At 35.5% G+C, this 24581-nt stretch overlaps 1 protein-coding gene across 3 annotated transcripts in view; it reads right to left on the reverse strand.

Annotated features, from left to right (window-relative positions):
* The window catches only part of ANGPT1 (angiopoietin 1), a 239078-nt gene that overhangs the window by 118849 nt on the left and 95648 nt on the right, over positions 1 to 24581 (reverse strand). Inside the window, exon 6 of one of the 3 annotated variants that reach the window (XM_042972971.1) lies at positions 6461 to 6564. The exons of the other annotated variants lie outside the window; for them this stretch is intronic. The gene's annotated coding sequence lies outside the window, so the exon portion shown is untranslated. The remainder of the gene's footprint in view (positions 1 to 6460; positions 6565 to 24581) is intronic. 3 annotated transcript variants of the gene reach the window in all.

The following is a 24581-nucleotide window of genomic DNA, read 5'->3' on the forward strand; positions in this document are numbered from 1 at the left end:
GAAAGTCAGCTGTTTGGTTTTCTTCCCAAAGAATTTCTGAACTTCAGTTGGCTGCTTTAGGAACACTGACCTTAATTCCCATTTAAAAAAGTGAAGGGTTAGGATTAATGTTTCTTTTTCATATATGCTGCCTTACAAAACCTTTTCCATTTACTCATTAAAGAAGTTTTCCAGCCTTTTTTTATTGAAAGGATTAAGACCAGGTTATTTCCATCCTAAAAGGGTGAGCAAATATAGCTGTAGAAAGCAAATAGGAGACCAGGAGAACCAACTGCAATAGACTATAATATAACACTACAGACTAGATTATCAGGTATACTTATCAGGAAATTATTATAAGATTATAAAGTATAATATTTACATTTAATTATAATTTACACAATGGCAGTTCTCATGAGGAAATATACTTTAAAAAAAAACAAACAAACCAACTGCTCACATGTACTGTATATTCTGGCCTGAGGTCACCACAGTAGTTGTACAGGTTCTGACCTGCCCAAGGGCACTCAGCCATCAGTGTGAGTGGGGGCCAAAATCAATCCATGTTTAGCTGTCTAAATTTTGATGCTTGGTGCAGAACTGGGGCATTTTCTGATGTTCTTGAACACATTATATGGGTTAGTGGTCACTTATGAACTATTTAAGATCCCAAATGGCCTTTCATCCAATGGTGTAGATGCAATTTTTCCTTTTTAACAACACTATCAGAGAAAAAGAAAGTCCATGTCTACAGGCTAAATAATTGACTTGCATTTCCCAACCCGACACTCTGTCACCAAAACGGACTAGGGAAACCTATTCTTCACTGTTAGAAATTCTGGTAAAAAACTAAGGTGGTAGTAGATGGTATGTGTCTAGGGGAGTTAGAAATCCTTAAATCTTTCTTTTGCCTAGTCCAATCTCTGTCCCCTTGAGGTACCCTAGGAAAATATAATTCAAAGGACAGTGGCAAAAAAAAAAAAAAAAAGGCAAGAGAGAAAGGAAAGAGAGCAAGGGAAGGAAAGATCAGAGAAAATTTATAGAAACAACAAAACAAGTAATAAAATGGCAATACATATCTATCAATAATTATTTTGAATGTAAATGGACTAAATGGTTCATTCAAAAGTCACAGGGTGACAAAATGGATAAAAATACAAGATGTATCTATATGCTGCCTCCAAGAGACTCGTTTCACACCTAAAGACACCTGCAAATTTGAGAGTGAGGGGATGGAGAAACATTTAGCATGCAGATGGATGGCAAAATAGACTTTGAAACAAAAGACTTTAACAAGAGACAAAGAAGGACACTATAATGATAAAGTGGATAATCTAAGAGAATATAACAATTGTATATATTTATGCACTCAACATGAAAGCACCCAAATACATAAAACAGTTAATAACAAACATAAAGGAGATAATTTATAGTAAAACAATAATAGGGGACTTTAACACTCCACTTGCATCGATGGGAAGATCATACAAACAGGAAGTCAAAAAAGAAACAGTGGCTCTGAATGACACACTGGTCCTGATGGATTTAACAGACATATTCAGAACCTTCCATCCTAAAATAGCAGAATACACATTCTTTCAAATGCACATGGAACAATCTCCAGAATAGATCCCATATTAGGCCTCAAAACTAGCCTCAACAAATTCAAGAATATTGAAGTCATACCATGCATCTTTTCTGAACACAATGCTATGAAACTAGAAGCCAACTACAAGAAAAAATCTGGAAAGATCACAAATACATAGAGGTTAAATAACAAGCTATTGAACAATGAATGGGTTAACCAACAAATCAAATAATAAATGAAAATTTGCATGAAAACAAGTGAAAATTAAAAACACAACAATCCAAAATTTTGGGGATGCAGCAAAAGTTGTTCTAAGAGGCAAGTTTATAGCAATACAAGCTTACATCAGGAAGAAAAAAAATCTGAAGTAAACCACTTAACCTTATACCTAAATGAGCCACATAAAGAAAAATAAAACCAAACCTAGCAAAGGGAAATAAATAATGATTAGAGAAGAAATAAATGATAAGGAAACAAAACAAAACAAAACAAAACAAAACAAGAACAGATAAACAAAATCAGGAGCTGGTTCTTTGAAAACATCAACAAAATTGATAAACCTCTGGTTAGACTTATTGAGAGAGAGAGAGAGAGCCCCAAAAACCCCAAAATACAAATTATAATCAAAGAGAATAAATAATAACTGCCACCATAGAAATGCAAACAATTGTAACATAATATTATGAAAACTTACATACCAAAAATTTGGAAAAAGAAAAAATGGATAAATGCCTAGAAACACAAAACCTACAAAAACTAAAGCAGGAAGAAACAGAAAATTTGAATAGACCAATTGCCAGCAATGAAAATGAATCAGTAATCAAAATCACCAAAAAAACCACAGAAGTCCAGGACCAGAGAGCTCCACAGGCAAATTCTACCATTTATAGAAGAGTTAATGCCCATTCTAAAAACTGAAAATGGGTTAAAGATTTAAATGTGAGACCTGAAACCATAAAAATTTTGGAAGAGAGAACATGCAGTAATCTCTCTAACAGTGGCTATAGCAACATTTTTCTAGGTATGTCTCCTGAGGCAAGGGAAATAAAAGCAAAAATAAACTATTGGGACTATACCAAAATAAAAAGTTTCCGCACAGTGAAGGAAACAATCACCACGACTAAAAGGCAACCTATCCAATGGGAGAAGATATGTGCAAATGACCTGTCTGATAAAGAGTTAGTATCCAAAATATATAACAAACTGATACAACTCAATATCCAAAAAACAAGTAATCCAATTAAAAGATGGGCAGAGGAAGTTAATAGACATTTTTCCAAAGAAGACATATAAATAGCCAACAGATACTTGTAAAGATGCTCAACATCACTCAATATCAGGAAAATGCAAATCAACACCATCATGAGATATCACCTTAGACCTGTAAGAATGGCTAAAATAACAAACACAAGAAGCAACAAGTGTTGGCAAGGATGTAAAGAAAAAGGAACCCTCACGCACTGTAGGTGAGAATGCAAATTAGTACAGCCACTGTGGAAAATATATTATGGAGGTATTAGAGTAGAACTACCTTCTGATCCAGGAATCACACTCCTGAGTACTTACCCAAAACATACAAAAACACTAATTCAAAGACAAACATGCACCACTATGTTTATTGCAGCATTATTTACAGTAGACAAACTATGGAAGCAGCCCAAGTGTCCATCAACAGATGAACGGATAAAGAAAATATTAATATATCTTAGTGTTAGTGTTTTTTTGTATGTATGTATATATATATATATATATATATATATATATATATATATATATACACATGTATATAGATAGATAGATAGATAGATAGATAGATAGATAGGGATTAAAGAGTATATTTACCATGATGAAAAAATTATATTAAATTAAATAATGACTATAAAGGGGCACCTGGGTGGCTCAGTCGGTTAAGCATCTGACTTCAGCTCAGGTCATGATCTCCTGGTTTGTGGGTTTGAGCCCCACGTCAGGCTCTGTGCTGACAGCTCGGAGCCTGGAGCCTGCTTTGGATTCTGTGTCCCCCTCTCTCTGCCCCTCCCCCACTCATGCTGTGTCTCTCTTTCTCTCAATAATATAATAAATACACGTTAAAAAATTAAAAAATAATAAAATAAAATTGTACAAAATGCCAACTGTTTTAAGTTAAAGTACTATACATTTAGGGTTGCCTACATGTCATGCTATTAATTCTTTTACTATATAATACTAGCTCTAAAATACAGACAATGTAAATACAAAAAACAAAAAGGAAGAACAGAAAGAAACAAAGGGAAGGACAGGCAAACTATGGAGGATATCTAGTATTAGGCTAAGGGGAATCTGAATTTCATCCCCCTGAATTAGGCTAAGGGGAATCTGAATTTCATCCCCCTGAAAAAGGGAAAATCTGAGGATACAGGCCTTCACATCTAACCTTGGGTCCTCACTAAATGACAAACTTTAAAAAAAATCTGTTAAAAAGCTAAGTTTATTTCTAAGCTATCAATATGTGATTTGTGGGTCAGTGCATCAAGGAAAAAAAGTATTTCTAAGATTTTTGAGCTTGGAGTTTAGGCAATTTGCAACTTTGAAGCACATATTCTCTAATGTTCCAAAAGATCAAGTACAATATCTACCTCCCTTCCTCCCTCCCTTCCTCCTTTCCCTTTCCTTCCTTCTTTTCTCCTTCTCTCCCTTCCTCTCTCCCTTCCTTCCTTCCTTTTCTCTTTCTAATGCTTAATCTACAACACTCCATTTCAAAACACAGCTCATCACTGACCACACAAATTCTTATAAGCAGGGCTCATTTTTAGTAGGTAATGAACTGTAAGGATGAAGCTTAAATGATGCAATATTCCCAATGTTCTAGCCTTACATAAATAAATAAAGCACCATTTGTTTCATTTCACATCAATACACACTTTTGCAGGGAATGTTCTATTTCTTTTGGCACACATAAAAAATTCTAAGTATACATCAACATCTTTCTAATGTCGAAATATAGCTTTTGTTTGTCGTTTATTCCAAAACAAGTATATAATAAACATACTGGAAATTTTTTGGTGCCTTGTTCAAAAATGAACAGGCTGAATTTCCTCACCAGATGCCTCATGACATTGGCATGAGCATAGCAGGAAATTTACAAACTCCCAGTCATAATCCCATCTGGATGAATCTGCTATGTGTGCTAGCCAGCCCAGACCTCACCTGCAGGTACTGAAATGTAATCCATCTAGGGATTTCCTAAAGATAGCAAACCATTGGAGATGAAATTTAATGACTACTACTCAGGGAGCTATCTTAAAGTATCTTGGGCTTTGGAGAAATGGGAAAAGTAGAAAGATGTGAGGGAAGAAACTACTATTTTTGAGCACAGATCATAAAAGCAGGGACAAAGCTAGGCTTCATCAATTTAATCCATTTACTCTTCAGAGCATGCCCTGTAATGTGTTATTCAACCTGTTTCCACACTAGGAAACTGAAGCTCACATGTGTGAAAGCCAGTGTTACATAATTCCTTGGGGAGGTAAGATTTGAACTGAAAAATCCTGACTCAAAGTCCAAAGCTTTCAATTACAGTCTTGTCAAGAATATAAAAGCAGATAAGTGGATTTCATAGAAAATAAGACCCAAGGATTAATATTTGTAAACTCAAACTAATATTTTTGTTAATATTTTTAAGTTGTTAAATTGACATAATCCTTAGAGGGTATATCCATCCAAAATGAGCTTTGATGTTGTTGTTTTTAAAAATCACATCTGTTGCCAAAATTGACTCTGTTACATTGGTATACACTGCTGCTTAAGACGTCCCAACTGACCTAGAAGTCTGGCCAAATGGGTAATTGAGAAATTATCCACTGGACTTCTCTAACTATAACTAGTCAATCTCGATAATTTGCACTGTAAAATACGACTTTTCCATATGAAGTTTGAAGCTGAATTGAGATAGATTCACGACTCAATTAAATTAACTTTTATAGGTATTAAACACCCTTGAATTTTTTTAGTTTAAAAAATAATGGGGGGCGCCTGGGTGGCTCAGTCGGTTAAGCGGCCGACTTCGGCTCAGGTCATGACCTCACGGTCTGTGAGTTCGAGCCCTGCGTCGGGCTCTGTGCTGACAGCTCAGAGCCTGGAGCCCGCTTCTGTTTCTGTGTCTCCCTCTCTCTCTGCACCTCCCCCTTTTGCACTCTGTCTCTCTCTGCCTTTCAAAAATGAATAAATGTTAAAAAAAAATTAAAAATAATGGAAAGAAGTGCTACCTACTTTTGTTTTTGCTGTTGTTACTATCATTATTGTTATTTTAGGAACTATATGTTTTAACCTGCAACTTCCTCTAAAAAGGACTATGTACTTGTTTTGAAAAGAAAGTATGTGGTAAAGAAACTGCAATTGAAAATTTTACCAAACTCAAATCTCCAGCGTATATCATACGTATAGTATAAAGGCAAAATGCAGATGCCACTGATGTTAATTATCCTAAGAGAAAAGGTGTGTGCACGCACATGTATATACATATGGAGGTATGTATTATACTATGTACATATACACATGTATGTGTATATATAAACTGTATACATATATGTATAAATTAACTCATTCAAGGCTATCTGTAATTCTAGAGGTTATTCATATTTTTCTTAAATTTTCTAGTTTTAAAGACCCTTGTAATTTTATTTTTCTTATTTTAATTATACAAGCAAGGTTACAAATATGGAGGCCAGTGGGTATTTAGGGATGAGGGATGGGAGTGATCCACCCTGAGAACAGGAGTATGTTATCACTGACATTGTTTAAAATTGCTATTGTCTGATGATGATAAGATGCAAGCCAACTTTTAGTTGGTTTTCTTATTAATTTTAAATTATCTACTAAAAGGCACCTGCAGCAGAGTGCCTCAATTGGCCTCACCTTGGTATGCCACTGACTGGGGGCCTTCTAAGTGAAAATCACTTTGTTGAAATATCTTCTTTCCTCATTTTTAAAGTGGAACTAGAAGTGTTTACTGCATAAACCTGTCATGAAAATTAAATAAGTTACAATTTGGAAAGTGCTTAGAATAGTGATCTGCAGAGAGTGAACATTATATATATGAAAAGTCTGAGTTATAAATTTGCCAATTTTATAGATTAGGAAACAGTCCCAGAGAGGGTTAAAACGTTTATTCAATGTCAATGTGATGAAATCTTGGTTTAAATTAAAGTTTACTGATACTAGACCTGTACTACTCCACCTCTCCCACACACAACAGGGGTTTTATGTTACTCATGCTTCTACCACTGGATCAATCAACTTCTACTGGGTATTGCAGATATTTCCATATTTTGCACTTCCCAAATTATTAATTTGCATATGTATTTTTAATCTAAAATGTTACATTATTGCAGGAACAGGTGCACTGAGGTGTGATAAGGTAAAAACTGATATTTATTAAGGAAAAGTAAATTTTACTCAACCGTTTAAGCTACTAAAAGCATGCAAATTAGGTTGTTATTGTTATTTTAAGAAAAAAAAACATTGTGTATTGAAAAGTGTGCCTCTCTAAGAAACCACTAACTAGATGTTGGGGTCTTGAGTTATCCCAAAGGGATACTGGTAAAAAAAAATGATGAAAGAATTCCTTCCACACAAAAATCTAAGAAAGTACACACACATTTTATAACTATGAATATTGTTTGCAAAAAATTTAGCAAATGTGCTTTATTGTCATATATCAGAACCCTGGAATATCTTAGTTTTGAAAATGTGGTTTGAAAGAGAAGGAAAACACAAATATCTAAGAAAAAATTACTACGAAATGTTAATACAATAATTAAGTGGAATATAGAGAGGGAATGCCAAATATCTAAAGTCTATTAGACACATGTGTCAGGGACTTAAAGTCTGTATGTAGTAATAAATCATTCAGTCTTTGATTTTGTTTGCAAAAGCAGCATTTAAAGGCTATGTGATATATTCATCAGCCAGTTATTTGTCATCAAATGTTTATTGAGTGCTTATTATGTGCAGAGTACTTTACTATATACATGCAAGCATATACACTTATGCATGTCAGAGAGAAAGAAAGAAATACATACACATACACACACACTAGAAACTAGACGCCATTTTAACTGTTTTGATTATATTTTCACTCAATTTACCTTTTTGTTTTTTATTTCATTTCTTAATGTGATATCTTTTGGGGTTTTTTTTTGTTTTCTTTTGTTTGCTGTACATTAGATTTCCAAAACTTATTTGGTAATTGTGTGGGTTTTTTTTTTTCTGTCTTTCTTTTTTTAATAGCTGATACAGATATAGTCAGTGTGAGTTTACACTCTATGAACTGCAGCTCCTGTTATAAAGGAGATTACTTTTTTAAACCAACTCTTCTGGTGGCATGCCAATCCTTACTCATTTTATCAAGCAGAAAATGTATCTCAAAAATAGATATATTATTATTCTGAGAGAAAAATCTTTCCATCCCATATTACACCCATCTTATCTACATATCTCCTCTACTAACCTGGGGCTGAGCCAGAGTGCAAAAAATGAGTTTTATTCACCATGGTGATCACTGTGTAAGGCAGAGTGCCTTAATGCACCCCACCATTCACTCATTCATATTTAAGGGGGTTTTGTTTATGTGTGTGTTGGTTAATACTTTATCATTGGCAAAAGAAAAGCAAGCTGGGAAGTGTATTAAGTACTCTTCCAGATGGATTTCACTAATTTGGGGAAGGCCTGAAGTTTAGATAAGTGGAGACTGTAGAAAAGTTGGATTCTTCCTGTTCCTGGTTTCCTTAGTGTTTTAATTTCATCTCCTAGTGGGCAGCTTTTTGTTTTATGTCACTGGGCAGATGGCCATTGGCTCTCTTTTCTGGTTTTATTGGAAGTTTCTTCAAATGGCTGTGGTAAATTTCAATGAACTTTTTTTATCATGCTCATTTCACTTAATTTGCTGGTTGGGGAGTTCCAAGTCAAACAGAAATTTCAGGCAAAATCCTAAAAGGAAAACTTGAATCCAAATCAGCAGGACTTAAAAGCAACACTGTGTGTGCCGGGAACTTGCCCAGAGATCAACCCAGTTGGATAGTGATAGGCAGCTGTGACATTACCTGTCAATGTTTGCTTCTCCAGAGGTTCCCAAGAACCACTTCATGCTTACTGAAGCTTTACTTCATAGCTTGGAGCCTGAGTAATAGGATATCTTTGAAAGAGAAGATTAGGTACCCTCATGAAGGCTCCTTGCTGGGTCTTGGCAGAAATGCGAGGGCAGCCCTGAAGAGGAATTACACTCACGAAGTCCCCTGAATTCTCTCTTTGTGAAACCCCATCCCCTTTGTTGCTTGCTTCTGGCAAACTGAGAGCATCCTGAGAATGGGTCAAGGATCTTTCAAAGGAATCCCTGCCAGCAAGACAGAATCACATTTCCAAAAGCAAACAGTAGCATTTTTCCATGTCAGACTAGGACGTTATGACAACTGGGTACAGAGACTGTGAGCATGACAGGAATGGGACATGGGAAGGTATTTTTCCAAAAGACAGCATATGTCCTATGGGGTATCAATTTTTTAAAATTAGTAAAAGTTTCTTGGTTGTTCCATCATTTTTCTTCCTTCTCTTTTTCTGCTCTACAACTGGGTGGTCAAAAAATTTTTTTTAAGGTATATAAGATAGACATTTAGGAGTCCTGAAGTCTGAGGGACAGACTTGATTTATGTCAGGGATTATTACTCTCAAGTGTTGACTTCATTATTTACTTCTGTCTCTGTATTCTGAATTGGCCCAAACAGGTCAGTTATTATTTCAGACAGACAAAGGAACTTAATTTTTTAGTTGTATAAAATGGAAGAAATATATCAATAGGTCATAAATCTAAATAAATTAATAAACTACTAAATAAAAAGGGATTTTGATATATGCTTATAAAACTTTCCCCTCCCTATTGCATTTTTATTATTTTCTTTCAACAAAGTAAATTACAAGAACACAGAACAGTTTAGATAAACCACGTATGACAATTAGGAAAAGACATCCAAATCAAGCTAAGGCATCTGTGAATCCCACACCTGTCACAAGTTCTGCTATGATTTGTCATCAGTTGGACACTCTAGCAAGTTCCAAGTTATGCATGTGCTCTCCAGCACAAGGCTGTTATAGATATGCTCCCACCATGGCAGATTTCAAGCGACCAACTGATGTCACTACACACATAGTTGAGAAAAGAAGCAACTCTTGTGAACCTGTACCAGCCAGGGTCAGCGCATTATATGTAGATATCCTTGAAGTTAGGAGGTAACGAAGAAATCCTCTACTCCAAATCTCTATTTTTTTAAGTAGGAAATGGGTTTCAAGATGGAGTAATTTATGTCAAGCCAAGCAAGAGTGGCTACATTTAGAATAGATATTCTACATTATTTCTAGGTCAGGACCTTTCTACCACACTAAGATATAATGAATGACTCCCCTTGTGCATCTTTATATTTATGTCTTAACAATGATAAAAGAAAAACAATGAGTGGTTATATTTTTAAAAATAGAGATGATAATAGAAGCTAATATACTGAGGCGGGCACCAGGGCTTACTAAAAACGATCCCCACTTCTTCCCATTATACACCTCTTCCACATCTTCTGTCCATGTCATTTGGAAATTTCTGGGTTCAAATCCATACCATACAGAAACTGATTGCTGCTCAGAGAACTAAACTCTGGACTTCTCTGTCTAATCACAGCACACCACCAGGACTTTTTGCCTTGCCAGTTCTCACATCAGTATGAAGGAACTCTTTTTAGTGACAACAGACATATGGTCCCTTCACACTTGATCTAGATCAGTGCTTCTGAGGATTCCCTGGGACATTTTCAAGGAGTCTACAAGATCAAAATTATTTTTATAATAATATTAAGATGTTATTGGCCTTTCTCATGATGTTGAGATTTTCCTTGGTGCAAAAGCAATATGGATGAAACTGCTGGTGCCCTACAGCAAATCAAAGCAATGTTACCCATCAATATCAGTCATCACAGCATTCTTCACCACCACAAATTTACCTTAAAAAAAGTTTCCCTTTATAGGTGTGCTGTTTCCAAGGGGTACATGCACGCCAATGTTTATAGAGTGCTATCGACAGTAGCCAAAAGTATGAAAAGAGCCCACATGTTCATTGACAGATGAATGGATAAAGATGTGATACAGTACAAATGGAGTATTACTCAGCAATCAAAAAGAATTAAATCTTGGGGCACCTGGGTGGCTCAGTCAGTTGAGTGGCTGACTTTGGCTCAGGTCACGATCTCACAGTTCATGGGTTTGAGCCCCGCATCGGGCTCTGTGCTGACAGCTCAGACCCTGGAGCCTGCTTTGGATTCTATATCTCCCTCTCTCTCTCTGCCCCTCCCCAACTCCTGCTCTGTTTCTCTCTCTCTCAAAATTAAATGAACATTAAAAAAAATTTTTTTTTAAAAGAATGAAATCTTGCTATTTGCAACTACCATTTGTACACCCCTCCCACTAGAGGGTATTATGGAACTAGAGGGTATTATGCTAAGTGAAATTAGTCAGTTAGAGAAAGACAAATATCATATGACTTAACTCATAAGTGGAATTTAAGATACGAAACAGATGAACATAAGGGAAGGGAAGCAAAAATAATATAAAAACAAGGAGGGGGACAAAACACAAGAGACTCTTAAATACAGAGAACAAACTGAGGGTTGCTGGAGAGGTTGTGGGTGGGGAGATGGCCTAAATGGGCAAGGGGCATTAAGGAAGACACTTGTTGGGATGAGCACTGGGTATTATACAAAGGGGATGAATCACTGGAATCTACTCCTGAAATCATTATTGCACTATATGTTAACTAACTTGGATGTAAATTCAAAAATTTAAAAAAAAAAAGAAAAAAAAGAGTTTCCCTTAACAATCCACTCAGTGAAATAGTAAAGATTATTAATTTTTATTAAGTCTTAACTCTTGAATACACATTTTTAATATTCGGTGTGAATACACAAAAATGTGTATAAAGCACTTACACCACACACTTAAGTGTAATAGTTGTCTCCAAGAAAAGACCTCATAAGTTGTATGATGTTCAGACTGGATCTGCCTCTCTACTCATGGAGCACCAAGTTCATTTGAGCGACTGACTGACAGACAAGCTATAGTTATTCAGAGTCGGATATCTGGCAGCCATTTTCTCAAAATGAATGAAATGTGTCAATTAAAGGAAAACAACTGACAATATTTGTTGTGAAAAATAAAATTCAAGAGACAATCAAAATATTGAAAACACTGTATTCACTACTGCAAGCCAGACATCTTTCCATTATATAAAGACTTATAATGAATGCATTAAGTGTTGATATTAATAAAGGTGATTTTTAAAATATTGTATAATAAAATATATCATTTCATTTGGCCATCTTTTAAATTTAATAATCAGTATCTCCCAAATGTTACAAAATCACATTGATGAATGATCTATTCAAAGTCCAAGAGAGACTGAAATATTTTCACATAACAGTATAAATATTTGTTGACATGGATTCAGATTCCACATTTGAATGAACATTAAAGAAACTTGCACAAGTTTGGGAGTAGTATCAAAGAAGAATACTCATAATTATTAGAAGAGGTTATAAAAATACTCTTTTTTCCAACATACTTCTGTAAACCTGTATTTTCTTCATATACTTCAACAAAAACAACATATTGCAGAAGGAGATATGGGAAGTCAGCTGTCTTCAATTAAAAAGATTTTCAAAAACGTAAAATAATGCCACTCTTTTCTCTGAAAATCTTTGTTTTAAAATGTATAGTTGTTTCTGTTGAAATATATTTATTTATGTTAGCAAATAGTAGCTTTATTGCAGTTATTTTAAAATAAAGTAATATTTTTAAAATGTTTCCATCTTAATTTTTAATGTAATTAATATCAATAGATAGTACTAAGCAGACAAATGGGCCTTGATAATTTTTAAGATAGCAAAAGAGCTCCGATCTCAAAAGGTTTCAAAACCTCTGATCTAGATCTACTGTTCCAAAGAGATATGATTTAAGAGTTAAAAAAAAAGGTGGTGGGGGGGGGCGGTATGGTGGAACTGTGTGACAGACATTCATTGATGGTTTCCATTAATCCCCTCTCTCCCTTTAAGTGCATGCTGCTTCTGACATCAAGAGATGGGCATCTGTTCCCTTTCTCCTTTAATCTGGGGTGGCCTTTTGACCTGGCTTTACCAGTACAATGTGGTAGAAGTGACATTCTGGGATTTCCAAGCCAGGTTTTAAGAAGTCTTGCAGTTTCTACCTGAGTATCTAGGAATATTCATTCTTGAAATACTAGGAAAGCAGCCACATGAACAGTCTGCATGTAGTTTCTCTGGTCATTAGACCTCGGCGAGTCCCCAGCCAATAACTAGCAGCAACAACTGCCAGTCACCTGAGGAGGCTCTCTTGGATGATTATTAATTTATCACAGTCATAATTGTGAAGAACGTATGGTGACCTCAACAACTTTGCAAAGGCTCTTGAAAGAATATTTTATACAAAATGTCTCGATCAATAACCAAAAGACCCTTTGTCAAATGGGTCAAATTCAATGTTGTAAACAGAAATTTATTCTGAGCCTTCTTTTACAAAGCATTCTAGTCCACTATAATCTGAATTAACAAAACTGCCTGATTGTCCCATCCTGTACACCATCCTGATGGGACTTTATAAGGCATAATCTCTAGAGTGGGCCTCCTTTATTGCAGAATTTTCAATGCACATCCTTGAATCTATAAAGAGACTGAGGCAATAATGTTCTGTGTCTTGGCAGGAGTTGGTGGTACACCTAAGTTGACCAGTTGAGAGGGTGAGGCATTTCCTACTGCCAAGAACTCTTTCCACATCATGTGGATCATATTAGTACTAGAAAGTACTCCTGCAGTGTATTACGAAGAAATAGAAAGTTCCTATATGGTTTAATAAAGAGATTATATGAAGAGTGATAAACACGTCCACTTTAAATCTTTTAAGTGATGCACAGAATTAGTATTTTTATGGAAAAGAGGAAGAGAGAAAAATAGGTAAAAATTATAATGTGTTACTCTTAAGATGTAGGTTACATAAGAACAAGGAGGAAGAAGAGGAGAAAAAAGAGCGTGGAAAAAAGAGGAAGAGAATATTCATTGAGTTCTAACAATGTCTACACACTGTTTTAAGCGATGTACTTAAATTTATTGTTTATAATCATAGTTTTATGAGGTAGCTACTAGTATTATTACCATTTTACAGAGAAACAGAAACAATAAGATAAATTACAGTGAACATAATATATATACTCCAGGTAAAAAGAAAAAAAAAAAAAAGGACTCCTTTAATTTCTAAGATGTGAAATTGTGAAACACAGCAGGTAGAGCATTTTCAAAGGTTATTATAGACTTTGGCTCAGAGGAGGCTGCAATATTCTGTTGTTGAATTTGCAGATACATGTCTCAATGAATGTCCACATAGTGAGAATACATTAATTCACACAATCAAGATAGTCTCTTTTGATTCAGATAAGTCAAATATACTTAATATTTAAATTCCATATAGTTTAAGTCATGGTGACCCAGTATTAATAGGACTTCCTAGAATAAAAATGTGGTGACATAAAAATGGAGAATTATTATGCCTAGAAAAGTCAGGTTCTAATCATGACTTTGCCACTACCTAGCACTGTGACTTTGGGTCTTCAGTTTTCTTATGGTAAAATGGTGAAAACATGTCTTCTTCCTACCTCATGGGTTTGTTCTGAACATGGTGAGGGCTATACATGCTGTGTTTGAATGCCCAGCGTCAGTCCTTGGTTTTCATCAGGAATAGCTAAATCTACCATGCATAACATGCTGAAGTTTAGTTATCCAAAGTCAGGTTAGCCTGGGAATTGGAAAAGGATAATTCTGCAGGGGTCTGGGAGAGGTAAATTTGATATGTAATGCAATTACCCTTCACAATAATGGATGTGGCAGAACCTTGACAGGATAGCAAATTAAAGAGGATCCTTAGTCTACGTTAGTTCCATTGCAAATCCTCCCCTGGAGACTCTTCCATGTCCAGATTTGAGAATTGGCTTAATTTTCCTGGACATCTTTTGTCTGTTTTAGCTTACAGTAAGGCCAAACAGAGGATAACATATAATGAAAACAATTACACGCTGCCAAAGTAAACCTCTGTGCAAAAGAGGAGGTTTGTAGCACTTTAGAAACATTTAAAATATAATTAGGAATATATATATATATGTAATGTACAGAGCAAATCCAGACAACAGAGCTGTAGAAAATAGTTGTGGCTACTCCCTTCATCTAAAAATAATTTCAACTTAGGAAATGTGGTAAGGGTGCTGTAATATTCTGTTGCACATTTTTTATATGCCAGAAATATTGAAACATAGGTTTTTTTTTTCCCTAAAAAAAAAAATCTTGTTGCAGCAAGCACTTCGAGAGTACAAAACCAGGATCTCATCTTCCTACTTCCTTTTCAAAATGTGTTGTAAATTACATATTTCAAAGGCTTTAAACCTAAATTCAATAACTGCATTCCCTTCAAGGCCAACAGGTCAAATACACTATAAGGTAAACTACCCATAATAAGTTTTACCACATCATCTACTCTTCAATGATCTCAAGAATTCCTTATTTTAAATCTCATGCTCAGAAAACTTATTTCTATTATCAACTCATCCATTTAATATATATATGGCTATTGGAGAGAGACCTGCAAGTATAGACTTAACTTTTATGAAACTGAGCACACTGGAATTTAACACTGACCCTATAGTAAATAAGAACATGCATTCGCTTATGATTGGAAAGCAGGACTTAATTCATTATGATCAACAAGGTTTGACAACTCAGTTCAGTTTGGTTCATAACATTGAATTGAATGCTCTGAAGTTTGTCCTGTGCTTAAATTTTTTTTAATGTTTATTTTTGAAACACATGCGTGTGCGCACACATACACATACACACACACACACACAGTGTGAGTGGGGGAGGGGCAGAGAGAGAGAGGGAGACAAAATCTGAAGCAGGCTCCAGGCTCTGAACTGTCAGCACAGAGCTCAACGTGGGGCTCAAACTCAGGAGCTATGAGATCAGGACCTGAGCCGAAGTTGGACACTTAACCGACTGAGCCTTTCAGGTGCCCCACTTGTCCTGTGCTTAGTACAAAGATACTTTGTGACACCAGTTCCTTATCCCCAAGAAGTTCACAAAATGATCAATATTGTTGTTAGGGTCCAAAGGGGGTAACCAAAATCATGATGTGGGATTAAATCATCAGAGAATCTATAGTTTAAAGATCCTGAAAAGAATCCAGAATAAATCCTGAAAGGAATGCTGAGAAAATGGTGCAGAATGATCAGAAGAATAAAAGGTCTTTAATAAATACATTCATAGAGGGGAGCCTGGGTGACTCAGTTGGTTACACTTCTGACTTCAGCTCAGGTCATGATCTCATGGTTCATGAGTTCAAGCCCCACAGTGGGCTCTGTGCTGATAGCTCAGAGCCTGGAGGAGCCTGCTTCAAATTCTGTGTCTCCGTCTCTCTCTGTCCCTCCCCTGCTCGCTCTCTCTCTCCCTCTCTCAAAAACAAATAAGCATTAAAAAAAATAAACACGTGCATAGCAATTCATATTTGCCATCTTTTCAAATGTTTTACAGATAATAACTGATGTAATTCTTAGAATAGCTTTCTAAGGTAGGTATATTTATTATGCCCACTTTGCAGATGGAGAACCTAAGGCATAGAGAGGTTGAGTAATTTGTCCCAAATCACAGATCTAGAAGACACCAATCTAGGTTCTGAATCCAAGAAGTCTGGCTCCAGAATTCATGCTTTGATGCCTCTGCTATTTATTCTCTCCACTATTAAAACAGATGGGCGTAACAAAGAGTTCTTTTTACCTTAAATCCCAATGCATAATACTTGCTGTCATTAAAATTTTTTTAAATGATTGTATTTTCAAATTGGCATATCAGCTGCCAGGACAATTGAAATGAAAAATTTAATTTAAAAATTAACCACTATTCCAGAATTATTTTAACTCATAAATATAGTTGCCTGAGCCTTAGCCCAGATTTCTGTCCATGACTATGGCCTCAGATGATGTGTGTCTTCATACCCTTGGGCTCCCATCATAATGTGGGCTTGGTCTCCTGAGCACTGGCGAGCAAGTTTTGCAGTATATGCAGTATATGACAGAGACAGTTAATGTCTCTGGCCCCAATCATCTAGAAGACTGGCTCAGTCTTTTTATTTTCTCACTAATTTATTTTTAATTTCAAAATGTTATGTGTTTTTTAATAATAGATGCAATACTTTAAAGATTTATTTTCTAAAATAAAAATAACAATAATCTCTTCTACTCTGACACTCTTGGGTTAATAGTCTGACATTCTGGTGTGAATAACTTCACAGCTTTCCCTAAGTTCTTATATGTAAATATATGCATATGTATTTGCCTTAAAACATATGCATACCATTTGGCAAAAGTGGAATCACATTATATGCATTACTGTGCAATGTACTTTCTCAAAAGAAAACCACTATCGATATCCATTTAAGTCAACCAACACATCAAAATCATTTGTTTTAATATCTACATTACATTTAAAAATGTAGATGTGTTGAAATTTATTCAATTTTTTTACTCTTGAAAGAAATTCAGCCTGTCTCTAGTCCCTTAGACAATAATCCAGTAAATATATTTGAAAATAGTCTTGTATATAATTGTATGACTACTGATCCTTTTATTTCAGGAAGAAAGATTTCCAAAATGGTATGTAAAATGTCAATCTTGCCAATTGATTCAGAATGATGGAAGTTATTTGCACCCACTCCAATGTTGGAATACATGTTCTCCCACATCCTCAAAAGTATTGGGTATTATTCTTCCTTAAAATTGCACTAATCTAAGGGAAAAAATAATTACATTTTACTGTCATTTTAATTTTTACTCTGACTAATAATGAAGATAAATACCTTTTTAGTGTATGAGCTATGGCAGTTACAAATTTACTGATATGTTGTTCTTTTGATTATTTTGTTATCAGTTTTCAAGAAACTTTTGTGTTATCAAAGATATTAACTCACCATCATAAATCAATCTATGTGTTTTACCTAGTTTATATCACTTTTTGCCACACAAATATGTCTTTGTTTGATGTGCGTGGCTCTTGGGTTTTCTGTTTCTCCTAGGAATATCTCCTCCACTCCAACTCTTCTCCAAAATTATTTTCTAATATTTTAATAGCATTATTTACATTTATATTTTTCAATCCATTTGGAATTAATTTCATGTGTGGTGTGAGGTAATATTATTCCCTTCCAATAGAAGAGCTGGTTTTGCCAAACTGTCCACTTAATAAAGATCTTTTACTCATTGGAGCACAATGCCACTTTTGCCTTATATTAAGTTTCCATGTATGTGTGCATCTAGTTCTGGTCTCCTTATTCCATTCCACTGAGCTCTTTGTCCGTTTCTAAGCCAAACTGTATTGTTTTGATTATGGCGGCAGTGTCAGTCTTACCGATCACTGAATAGGGCCTAACACTGGATACTCATTGAATGTTTGAACATGATTTGCACAGTGTAGAAGAAAAAAGTTAGTGTTCACACCAGAAGTTATAACCTGAAATTGTCACACAGGTCATATGTTACTTTTTAATTTCTTCCATCAGAGCTTGCTGATGTCTTAACTTTTTACCTGTAAGTACTTATTACTAGTATTATTTTTTGCACCTGACAGTAAACATTACCTAAAAGGCAAAACTATATGGAATAAAAATAGATCAGGGCCTACCTAGGGTTTAAGGTGGGGAGAAGGGACTGCCTGCAAAGGAGCACAAGGATACTTCTTGGGACCACGGAAATGTTATGTATCTTGACTGTGGTGGTGGCCACATGACCACATACATTTGTTGGAGCTCATCAAACAGTATAGTTTTAAAATGTGAATTTCATTGTACGCCAATTATATCTCAATAAATTTGACTTACCACATATAAATGGAAAATATGTCATTTTTCCATATTTTGGGGGTAAAATCTTATCTACTTTCTGCACTACACAAAGCTGGAATGCAACTGTGACTTTGTTTTAACCCTCTGTAACAAAACAAGTGAAGAATCTTAAGTGAAGCCACTGATGCATTTAGACTTTCCATCTTTTAAAGAAATCTATGTTTGACCTGTTTTTAACTCTACAACAACTTGTGGAGACCATCCATCTTGGGGGAAATGATTCACTCTATTACATAGGTTCATAACATTTCACATACATACACAATACAGTCCCCAGCAAGCATTCTGTGACCTGTGAAATATACTGACATTTTTCCTAAAGCTAGGGGTTGGAGATGGAGGTCTGGTTCTCAGAAGCATCGTAGCAGTAAGTTTCCACTTAAGGAAACTGAGGCCAAATGGATTAAGATTGGTAGAGCTCTACAGCTACGATGTTCTCACTCCCACTTTCTCTACTTTTGTCAGTGCATTTTAGGGAAAACTCTTGTCCCAGTTGACTCTTACTAAAAACATACAAGCAAGAAACTAGACCATATCTCAGAAACCAGAGGCCAAAAGCAAGGGAAGATTGATGAGCATTTCTGCCGAGAGCTAGCCCCAGTCTCAGTCCCAGACAGAAGGCCAGGAGGTTCAGCATGGTAATCCATTGAAACAGCCCTGATGGAAGCTCCAGATTTAATGTTATCAGGGTTTATCCTAGAGGAGTTAGTTTTCAGAGTCAGAATAAGGAAGAGGGGAGGGGACGAGGGTAGGTTTAAGAGATATCATGACAATGTGCCTGCTTTTTCTCACTTGTGAAAATGTAGGCTATCTGGAGGTAAACTGATAGAAGCCATCTTGAATTAACAGATTATCACTAATACCTTTTAGCCACTTCTATTAAAGTGCAGAGTACGTTTATGTGATTTTTGTTCCCAGCACCATTCTATTCTTCAGATGATTTTGCTAAGCCTTCCCTTCTGTGTTTATATTTATATGACATTAATTTTTGTATTCATTATTTGGACAGGATAAGTCAGCATATTAAAACAATATGAAATATCAATAACCACAGCAGGTAAAATGGCTCTTCCTAGAGTTTCCTTTTGGATCTTTTTTCCCCTTAAAAAGCTGAAAGGTGATCAAGTTTGGCAAAGTGCCCTGTATTTCTTTCAAGTGGGGTTTCTCTTTCTATGGTTTGGAGACTACCAAGGTGATACTAACAAATAATAAGGTAATAAATGTTATCAAGTAGCATAGAAAAGAGCACTCTAAATGTTGGAAACGTTCAACAGGAGTGAGTCAGAAAGGAATTCCTAGAGATGCCCAAGCTGAACCTAGGTGCCTGCTTTCTTCTGTTCCTTTATTGAGCACCTGAAATCTCTTACAAGGCAGGTGGTTAAAAGATTTCATGGTGGGAGACAGGTCTGAACTCAATGACCTTTAAGGTTTCTTCTATTTCCATGCTTTTTAATTCTATGTTTCTACATTTTCATTCAGAATTTCCAGTGGAAAGTATTAGGCCATGTATAATTTACTGGTTTTGTAATTTCACCTTCTATTGCTAAATAATTTCCCACCCACTGTTTGCCAATTAAAAATGACATTAAACACTTTGTTACTACTTTGCACTGATTTATGAAAGTCATAACAAAAATGGCAGATGTAAATATCTATGTTAACATTTTACTTTGGCTTGGACTATAAGTCAGGATATTTTATAATATCTAGAAACAAAAAATATCACCTCTATACTTTTGGAAATAAGTAAAAAATACATGGATAATTATGTATGTGTTTCTTTGAAACATATACAAATTTAACTCTATGTCAGTGTGTATCATTAAAGGGCATAGAGAATCGGATACTTCTCAGTAGCGGGAAGAGTTGCCAAAAAAAAAAAGCAAGGATGTACTTTTTAATTATTGTGTGCCCGGAGCTGGAAACTGAGAATAAAATAATTGGCCTCAAGGAGGATATCAGAGTATTTTGCCTACTCATTCTTTAGCGAGAGATCTCATTATCCAGTATTGGAACAGAAGCTTCCCTGCTGCTCTGCCCAAAAGTATTTGGTTATTGGGTTAGAAAGTGCTTTAGCATCTGAATATGATACAGAAGATTTTTGTCTCTGTAGTTAGTATTGGAAAGAGAGACCATGATCTATCTGGTCATAGTGAGGCAGTGGTAGAACAAACAGGTGAAGGTGACTTGATGACAACATCAGGTAGTAGTAGAAGCTAAGGCCCTTGTCTACCTTGGCAACATTACCAGAGGATCAGAGATTGACCAAATGTCATGCTGAGAGGTTCAGGACAGGAATTTGTTGACCTCTGGCATGACTATTTATCCTATCTAATTAGCTGAATTGTTTCTCATTCATCTCTACATTTTTTGCCCCTGTAGACCCTGAAGTCTAGATTTTCAAACACAAATAATAATTAAAAATTATTACAATGGGCAAGCCACCATTACCTATACAAATGGGAGATAATGGAGACAGGTAAGAAAATTAAATTCACACACAACTAACAATACCTTTTTTAAGATTTTTTTTTTCAAACACTGACTAAAAACCGTCTTTGCTTACAGTTTTAACTCCTTCTAAATAGTCTATGAGATGAACTAAAAGGAGGCCGAAGAGGCTGACTGACAGTTGAGCATCTATCCTACTTTGCAGTGAGGACTGTTGGGCAAGTTGACAAATGCTAGTACCAGAAAGAAGGGACTCTGGCCAGAGAAGAGAACTGCAGACCTGTCCTTGAGAAGCTCAGTGCTCTCCTACCTTAAAGGAGTACTTAGAAGCTCAATTAGGTAATCTTCATCACTTGCTTTCAACTTCTTCAATAATGACATTAGTTACTTATAGAAGGAATATGTGACTTCTTTGTTGTTTGTTTCTTTTTTAATTTAGCAGGAGAGTACTATAAACCACGCTTCCTAGAGGAAATGTACATGTATTTATTTGTTTCACACTGCCTTGTCCTCTGGAAATGCCCAGAAGGACAATGGGCCAGGGACATCTGAAATGTCTATGGCAAACAATATGAACATGATGCTAGCTGGAAAATTTTAGGCTCAAACAAAATAAAGCCAGATGCTCCTGACCCATACAAATAATACCTTTGTCTTACTGTGACATAAAAGGTTTCCTCCACCTTAAAAAAAGTTCCCTTTATCCCCTCTTTCTGTAAGTTACAAATCTGATAGATAACTCACAAAAAAAACCAGGTGTTTCACAAACATGACTTTGTCATTAAAACGGTTCCCAGGGACCACTTCTTTTATAGCTTCCAGATCGTTGAAGCTATGCTACGAAGTCAGGAAGCACTACCCTTTTCCAACCTAAAGTCAGGTCCAGGAATATTGAGGAAGGTGATCAAAGAACTAGTCGGGTCCCAGGACCAATCATTCACAGTGGAAGTTCCTCATTTGTCTCCATTTTCCCTACCCCATTCCAGTCCTATAATCTTGCTTTGTTGAGGTCATAATACCAGTCCTCAATGGCCACACGCAAGCCCAGTTAGCAGAGTTGTATTTACACACTCAAAACATTTCATTCTGTTCCCCAAACATACCAAATGCCCTAACAGACCAACTTGCCCATGCATGGAAGGGCTTCAGTTTCCTATGATTCAAATACTGAAGTTGGAATGAAACTACATTGAATTATTATCAGATTATCAGGGTTTGGCTGACTCTTTGCCCTTCATCAGGAGACAGATAAATTCTCCTGAACTGGCTTGCTACCAAATGCTGACAGTAACTCTAACTACTACAGGAGGGATTGAAATGTTGAGCATCCCTGGAGGATCTGTATGCATTTTAAGCATGCAGCTACCTGAATACCCATAGTTTATTAATATGTCCAAAAGAATAGAAATACTTTTCACAAATTTAGTTCTTATTTTATGTCAGGTATTTGATTCCATTTAAGTTTTACAATTGTTTATTGATCATAAGACACGTAGAACATAAAAACACCACCTGACATACTAATAAGTTGTGATGATTTTAATAATCCATTTTGTTTTCTCATGAACTGACTGAGTTTGAGATGGTAATGGAAATATTTCATTTTATCCAAGTAAATAATTTTAGACTGCCCACGTTTAGTTCTACAAAGTGTCACTTTGTAGTTGTAGTTTTAGTTTATGGGCTAAAATGTAGTTTTGCTCATTTAAATAGCTGTTGAGACTAAGCAATCTGCACATGAAGATTCATTATGCTACGTGTTCTACTTTTGTGTGTGTTTGAAAATTTCCATAAAGTTAAAAATATACTTTAAATCTGTTTTATTAATTGCTTTTTTTTTTAATTTTTAAATTGTTTTTAAACCAAACTATTTCAAGGGGGACATTAGGACTTTACTCAAAGATGAGTTTGATTACAAAGGCAAGTGGCTTGTAAGCTTTAAGACACTTCACAAGTTTTTTAATTTTTTTGTGTGTGTAATGTTTATTTTTGAGAGAGAGAGAGAGAGAGAGAGGGAGAGAATGAGTGGGGGAGGGCAGAGAGAGAGAGGGAGACACAAAATCTGAAGCAGACTCCAGGCTCTGAGCTGTCAGAACATAGCCCTATGCAGAGCTCAAACTCACAAAGCATGAGATTATGACCTGAGCCAAAGTTGGATGCTTACCTGACTGAGCCACCCAGAGGCCCCAACACTTTACAAGTTTTAAATTGTGAAAGATTATGTATTTTTTGTAGTACTCACAACCATGAGAAGTCTTTTGATGGTGCATATAATCCATTTTTTGGTCTCAAAGCAGATTTAAATAAAAAATGTTCTGGACAGAGTGGTACCTACCTTTTCTTCCCCCTAGTTTTCAAATATTTTTTAAAAAATTCACAGAAAGCTAAATATAATTCATGTATTATTATTAAAAAGTGTTTCTTATTCTGTTTTTCATGTCTATTTTTAGAGGGGTGGGATGGAATAAGGAGAGGAGAGATCACCATTAGAAGTAGTGTAATCTTTATTCCACAAGGAAACAGTCACAGAAGACACTGGGACATTTTCAGTATTCCATAATACTAAGCTAGTTGTTCTGGGAAAATCATGAGAAAGATTTTTTCAAAATCTTTCAGAGTTATTTCAGTAGCTGTAATATTTAACCAAATTAGGAAGAAACAAGATCAGATAAAATGTGAAAGGAAATAGAGTATGTATTTAAAACACACAAATTAAAAAGCACACACTTTTTAAAGCCTCCATTGGTGTCCCAAAATATTCAGGTCAATTTTAGTTTGGAATAAATTAATTTAAAAGTTTTGAAAAATATGTAAGAATATGTTAATGTTACATTCAGTAGCTTTAAGTAGGGACCGATATTTGCACAGAACAGTAATTACTTGAGAGAGAGGAAGTGACACAACTTCATGGATAAAGCTCTTATTTCATCTTCTATTCCAGAAGCTTCCATGTTCTCTGACTTTTTCTCTGACCTATACCTTCTCCATCATCGAAGCAACCTTTTAGAAGGTCAGTGACAGAAGGACTGTGATAGGCTTGAAGTAAAATGTTTAAAAAAGGGTAGTATTTGACATTCTAAAAATTTTCCCTGAAAACAAGATTCAATTCCAATGATGTTATAATATGTTAAGCAAAGAAGTTATCAAAACAAATGATCGTAATTTTTATTGTATTATAAAAAAACATTTGTTGGGGCGCCTGCATGGCTCAGTTGGTTAAGCCTCTGGCTCTTCATTTCAGCTCAGGTCATGATCTCAAGGTCATGAGGTGGAGCCCTGCGTCAGGCTCCACACTGAGTGCAGAGCCTTCTCAAGAATCTTTCTCTCTCCCTCTGCCTCTCCCCTGCTTGTGCACACACATGCTTTCTCTCTCAAAAATAAAAACAAACCATTTGTTGCTTTGCATATTTATTAGCATAAAGAAATATGCACGTCTCTCCCAGATTTGTATGTGTTTATCAGGCGCTTAATTCTGTCTCTTTAACAAGTTCACTATTTCAAATATAGGTGATTCATTAACTTATAGAAATGAAACAGTAAAAGACTT

Source organism: Panthera tigris, chromosome F2 (genome assembly GCF_018350195.1).
Source record: "Panthera tigris isolate Pti1 chromosome F2, P.tigris_Pti1_mat1.1, whole genome shotgun sequence".
In the NCBI taxonomy this organism is placed as follows: domain Eukaryota; kingdom Metazoa; phylum Chordata; class Mammalia; order Carnivora; family Felidae; genus Panthera; species Panthera tigris.